The sequence below is a fragment of the Octopus bimaculoides genome, chromosome 2 (assembly GCF_046866305.1).
Source record: "Octopus bimaculoides isolate indiv1 chromosome 2, ASM4686630v1, whole genome shotgun sequence".
Classification (NCBI taxonomy): Eukaryota; Metazoa; Mollusca; class Cephalopoda; order Octopoda; family Octopodidae; genus Octopus; species Octopus bimaculoides.
In genome coordinates, this window is record NC_142929.1 from 179,605,247 (window position 1) to 179,612,746 (window position 7,500).

A 7,500-nucleotide genomic window follows, 5' to 3' on the forward strand; every position below is an offset into this window, starting at 1 on the left:
TTTATAGTTCCCTCGGGTTTATAAATGAGTATTACGTTGTATATTTTATATGTTTCTCTATATGTATTTCCATTATAACTCATGTCGGTTGGAGAACAACAGGATTCCTGCAAAATTAGGTGTAGTGGAGTGTGGTTTTTATAGCTTTGATTTTAATTCTATAAAATCTATACTGACACACACTATAGATACTATAGAAATTTTAATAAAACCGGTATTAAAGTTTCTTACTCCAATACAAAATTATATCAAACAAACTTAAGTGTCCTCCAATCCAGAGAGATCATTTTAACCAATTATGGTAACGACATAAAAGCCAATTATAGTTTCATCAGATCCAGTAAAATTCCATTTGTCGCTAATTAGGCTGATTATAATTATGGTTTCATACATATGTTATCATATGTGTGTATATAATATATACATGTAAACAGGTATTTTCATATATATATATGATACATACATATAAAGGTACATATTTATGCATATACGTGCATATATATATATATATATATATATATATATATATATATATATATATATGTATGTATATGTATATATATATATATGTATATATATATATATATATATATATATATATATATATATATATATATATATATATATATATATATATATATATATACATATATATAATATATATATATGTATATATATATATATATATATATATATATGAATTTATTAATGCATACAATAAAACTGTGCAACTCGAGTTTCATGTCTAAGTGAAGGTACTTGATTTAACATCCTAAGGGACATGACCTAGATTTTTTTTAAATCGCGTTTACCCTTATATAAAGTATTACTATTTCTCAGCGATTACTGTCATCTTTTTCCGTGATGTCAACGAAGTCAATTACCTTCGGTTCGACATAAAACTCAAGTTATTCTAAGCAAAGTTATTCTGCATAAAGTTAACATTCATAATACTATGAGAAACTGAATGTTTTCAATTGCTGAATCTATCAATAAACAGACGGTTAATATACATACATACATACATACATACATACATGCATACATACATACATACATACAAACATACATACATACATACATACATACATATATACATATATATATGTGTATATATAAACACAGAGACACAGAGATAGAGAAAGAGAGAGAGAGAGTGAGAGAGAGAGATGATATTCATTCATACGTATAGATATATAATACGAATGTATATATTCATATTTTATATATTATATATATTTCATGAATACATTATGTCTCGTATATATGCTATATCTATATTATCACATATGTAGTATATATTGCGTATAATATATGCATATGTGTGTATATATATATGATATACATATATACATATATATACATATATATATATATATATATATATATATATATATATATATATATATATATATATATATATATATATATGTATGTATAGATAATTACATATAATTTTTATATTCTATTACATATATCAGATATATATGCATGTACATTTGTATAGCTGCCATCGATTCTTAACAAATCTCTATATAAATCTTTATTTATGCCTATTACACAAATCGGAAATCATTAAGTGCTTTGTGCATATGAATATATGAATACATGCGCATATGCGAATTTGCATCTACATGTGATATCGTGTGTAGAACAGATATATATATATATATATATATATATATATATATATATCTATCTTTGTGTGTGTATATATATATATGTATGTATGTATATATGTCTGTATGTATGTATGTATTTCTATGGACTCTCCCGTCGTTAGACGACGTATGAGGGTTCGACAATTTCTTCCCGAACAACCACACAGATGATTTGATTATAGTGATGAAATGCTTGTGTAGACATAAGCTCACTTCTCTATCAAATGATCGGAGAGCAATGTGAAATGAAATGCTTTGCTCAAGAGCAAAACGCAACGCCCGGTCTGAGAATTGAACCCACTATCTCGCAATCGTCAGTGCAACACCCTAACGGCTAAGCCATGCTGTGTATGTATATGCACACAGAGGGGACAAATACAACTGTAGAGCTTTTCTTTAAAAAAAAAAAACAGTAAAATAAAAATTAACAAATCCGATCAAAAGGGATCGGTAGGGGCAGATAGATAGATAGATAGATAGATAGATAGATAGATAGATAGATAGATAGATAGATAGATAACTGTCTTTATTGGCCACACAGGGCTGAACACAGCGGGGGGAAATACAAATGTAGAGCTTTTTTTTTTTTTTTTCGAAAATGAAAAAGAAAAAGGGGGAAAAATAGAAAAAGACTAGAATTCCGATCAAAAGGGGCGGAAAAAGAAAAGCGATCAAAAGGGATCGTGCATCACAGAAGAAATTTTTTTAATGTAAGAAGCAAGATTAGGTTTATCTGTGGAAAGAACAGCCTACGGAAAAAACCGCGGTAACCTCGGGCAGATAGATAGATAGATAGATAGATAGATAGATAGATATATAGATAGATAGATAGATAGATAGATAGATAGATAGATAGACAGATAGACAGGCAGACAGACAGACAGACAGACAGACAGACACACAGACAGACAGACACACACGCACACACACACACACACACATATGTTTAGTAAAGCTCATAAATCTCAACATCTCAAGTTTCTAACTCCAATAAAGATAATGATAAAGTTAATTATATTAATAATGATGACATCGATAATGATTTCAATTGTTTGGTACATGCGTGTCAATAATACTTGACATCACCTCTAAAACACTCCCACACGGATGATACTAATACCTTTACGAATCTAAACGTCATCCATATACATCATAATCCCTTACAACTGAATACGAACTGGTTCCATAAGCAGATACCTGGAAAACATACTCCAGTTGAGTTGTACCGGTTTTATCGCTTGCAACAACAAAAGAACACAATCCCTTCAGATATCAAGACACCTTTATTTCAGACACTCCACTCAAACATGAACAGCTCGATTCAAATGCTGGGACTTACCATCACTGAGGATCTCTACTAGAAGATACACACCGCTCAATATAGTAAAGAATGCATTAGAAAGGCTGGCCTCCTTTTAAAGAACCGGAAAATACTTGAGCTTACAACACCCGCTAAACCTTTACAAAACTCATATGGAATCCACAAAAGATTATTGTTTTAGGCAATGACATCTTGGAACACATCAAAAAAAGGTCAATCGATTTGTTGGCATCAAGTCATTCAACAACAAACTCCAACCGCTGACCCTCAGACTCGCTGTCTCTCCCATTCTCTCTCTCCCCCATTTTCTCTCTCTCACTCTATCTTTCTCCCTCTCGCTCTATCTTTCTCTCTTTCTCTCTCTCTCTCTCTCTCTCTCTCTCTCTCTCTCTCTCTCTCTCTCTCTCTCTCTCTCTTCTCCCTCTACTTTAGAATTTTCTTCTAAGAGTGCAGTGGCCTGTACTGCTTCAGTCGGATGGTCTCGTACTGTCTCTACTCCAACATTTCTGCTTCTCTCCGTTTATCCCTTCCTCTCTAATCACTCATATTGTTTCCAACCAGACAAGACCACGCTTCAACCACTCCACCCACCCATCCAGGCATGGCTCCTCTGTAGTTCCTCCTCTGAAAATGGTTTTCTTGCAACTGTTGATGAGGTGGATCCTTTACAGAATCTATCTCGTTTGTCAGCTATGTCTATGAGCAAATAAATCCACCAATAAAATAAGTCTGTAATGTATACGAAATACCATGGAAGACAGAAGGACAAAATTGACCGAAACAATATTTTTACTCCATAATTTCTAAAATTTTGGATGAAGAGAACAGTCGTTTAGATTGCCGCCATTGCTTGGCTTTATTAGTTTTGTCGGTAGTAGTAGAGTTGGGAAGCAAAATTTAACCGCAGTAGTATTTAAACTCGGAGCATAACGCTATGAATCCAAATACCACGTAACAGTTCACTCTTCCCTCAAATGATTCTGTTATTCAATACATTTAATAATGGTTTCTACCTTCAACTGAGGGTCACATATTTTGAGATGCATATGATTTACCATTCCACTACACGACTTGTTTATTTATAGCTCTCCGCCCCAGAGGAACGATGTCAAAATCGACCCCTGCTAATGTGATTTGAAACCAGAAATGTAATATATATATAGTCCAGTGATCTATCAGTTTTGTCACTTCTCCACTGTTCTTATTAATGCTTTATAATATAAGCACAAGTTTTGGAAGAAAACTATAGTCGATTAGATTTGCTACAATGCTTGCTAGTATTTAATTTATAGACGCCTGAAATATAAAAGGCAAATTCGAATTAAGCTTTAAATGAACCTAGAAAGTAAAACGACGTAACTAAACACTGCAGAATATTTTATCCGGCTCTCTACTGGTTACTCATCGAACAAAGTGCCTTGCGGTATTTCTGTATATCGCAGGACATTTAATTCGTAAGTCTACGATTCTGCTATTATTTAATAATAATTGTTTCTAGCCTAGATGCAAGGCCAAATATTTGCAGGAGAGAATCAGTCGAATATGACAGGAACGGTGATGCCTTGCATAGACACAAAGTTTGTGTAAGAGATCGAACATGTTTAGGGAAAGGTGCCCACTCAGCATTTTACTGGTATTCAATCCATCGACTCCGAAATGATGATGATGACAATGATGACGACGATGATGACAGTCCTTTCTACCATAGACACAAGGTCTGAAATTTTGTGGTGGGGGGGTGACTAGTCGGTTGCATCGACTCCAGTGTTCTACTGATACTTATTTTATCGACCACGAAATGATGGGAGGCAAAGTCGACCTCAGCGCATTAGAACTCAGAAGATAATGATGGACGAAATGCCGCTAAACATTTTGTCCGGCATGCTAATGACGCTGCTTGGTAGCCGCCTTAATAATAATAATAATAATAATAATAATAATAATAATAATAATAATAGTAATAATAATAATAATGATGATGATGATGATGATGATGATGATGATGACGATGATGATGAAGATGATAATGATAATGATAATAATAATAATAATAATAATAATAATAATAATAATAATAATGATAATGATGATGATGATGATGATGATGATGATGATGATGATGATGATGATGATGATGATGATGATAATAATAATAATAATAATAACGATTTCAAATCTTGCACAAGGCCAGCAATTTCGAGGAATTGACTAGTCGATTACATTGACTCCAATGCTGGACTGGTACTTATTTTATTAACCCCCGAAGCGATGAAATGCAAAGTCGACCTTGACAGAATTTGAACTCAAAACGTAAAGATGGACGAAAAGCCACAAAGCATGACCCTTCTAGCTTGTCGCCTTAATAATGATGTTGAAGATGATGATCATGATGATCATGATGAGAAGAAGAAGAAGAAGAAGAAGAAGAAGAAGAAGAAGAAGAAGAAGAAGAAGAAGAAGAAGAAGAAGAAGAAGAACGTTTTCTAATTTAGAATTTTTTTTTTTATAGGCACAAGACCCCAATTTGTAAAGGGAGAATTTAGTTCAAAACATCGACCGTAACACTGAAAAATATGAAAAAACACGAAAGCTGAAATGCCATGTCAACCTCGGCAGGATTCGAACTCAGAATATAAAGAACTGGAACAAATACTACATGGCATTTCTTCCAATGTTCTAATGATTCTGACAACTTGCCGCCATTGTTTCTGCTTTAGGCACAAGATCAGCAGTTTGAGGGAAGGGGATTAATCGATGTCACTGACCTCAGTGCTTCACAGATACTTTATTTTTGTCGACCCCGATGAACGAAAGGCAAAGATTTCACCTCGACTGAATTTGAATTCAGAACGTGAAATGCCGGAAAAAAAAATCTCGGAAAGGTCGCCATAATAAAAATTAATATACCACATGCTCCGTACAATCGCCACCCGACACTGAGAAACAAAATGCAACTTACAAATGAATACATAAATAGTTAACAAGTTATACAACACTCACGTCACATAATCTAGACTAGGGACAGACGACACCGGAATTAATAAAACAAAGTAAAACGAATGTAGCATACAAGTATCATTTTACACCCCTAGAAATATTAATGTAAAATATATCTCAGGGATACAGAGGTGCACCTAATGAGGCAATAGAATCTAGTATATAATTGTTGACAACATGCGAATTATAACAATAATAAGTCGATTATATCGACTCCAGTGCTCAAGTGATAATCAATGCAGTCACCCCGAGGTGAAGATGAAAAGCAAGGTCGACCTCGGCAGAATTTGAACTCAGAACGTATAGACATACGAAATGCCGCTGAGCGATTTTGTCTGCCGTATATAATAATAATAATAATAATAATAATAATAATAATAATAATAATAATAATAATAATAATAATAATAATAATAATAATAATAATAATAATAATAATAATAATATTGATGATGATGATGATGATAATGATAATAATAATAATAATAATTAATAATAATAATAATTATTATTATTATTATTATTATTATTATTATTATTATTATTATTATTATTATTATTATAATAAAAATAATAATAATGTTTCTGATTTAGACACAATGCTTGTGGGTGGGGTAGGTGTTATCATCAACCCTAATATTTGACTGGTACCTCATTTTTACGATTCCAGAAAAATGAAAGGCAAAGCTAACTTCGGGGTATTTGAATGACATCAACAACAACGGTGATGATGATGATGATGATGATGACGACGACGACGACGATGACGACGACGACGATGATGATGACGATGATGATGATGATGATGATGACGACGAAGATTGTCGTTTATGATTACTTTTATTTTGCTTCTGGGGCATCTGATGAGAAGGACAACAATAACAAAATTAACAAAAGCTATAGCGTCACCAACAAAATAAAAGAAAAGACCAATAACTGCAAGAACAATTACAAACAAAAAAAAAAGTTGTATCATCCAATAATAAATAAAAACAATATATTCATCATTGTAATAATTTTTTTTTTTTCCTTTCCTTTTCAAAGCAATAATAACAGCCAAACAAAAAAAAAACAATAATAAAAGAAATAGCTGAAGTAGAATTTACTTACCAGAAATGAAGAGTTGTGAATCGACCTTGAAAAACAAAAAGTTGAGAGAAAAATGGGAGTTACTTTCTCTTGAAACTTGATGAACTATTTAAATATTTTCACTTGTGATAGTGGTAGTGATGACAGTGGTGGTTGTGGTTGTGGTTGTGGTTAGGGTTGTTGTAGAGGTGATAGTGGTAATGTGTTTTGTGGAGTTACTTTTTACCTTTTTCTCTCTCTCTCTCTCTCTCTCTGTCTCTCTCTCTCTCTCTCTCTTTAGTTCCATCTTCTCATCTTTGTTTCATTTGTTCATTCGTTCATTCAATCTACTTCTCTAAAAATCCATCTCAATAATTCCCTTTTATATTGCGAGATTATGCAGATTTACGATATATGTTTTTATGTGTGCATATCCACACCTCCTCACTCCTC

The 7,500-nt window shown here is 32.6% G+C and overlaps 1 protein-coding gene across 4 annotated transcripts in view; it reads right to left on the reverse strand.

Moving 5' to 3' along the window:
• The window catches only part of LOC106868710 (vitamin D3 receptor), a 216,343-nt gene that overhangs the window by 200,707 nt on the left and 8,136 nt on the right, over window positions 1-7,500 (reverse strand). For 2 of the 4 annotated variants that reach the window (XM_089348118.1, XM_089348116.1), the window contains exon 2: window positions 7,090-7,114. The gene's annotated coding sequence lies outside the window, so the exon portion shown is untranslated. Of the gene's footprint in view, window positions 1-7,089; window positions 7,492-7,500 lie in introns of those variants that run through there. The other 2 variants (XM_089348119.1, XM_089348117.1) reach the window with 1 other exon arrangement.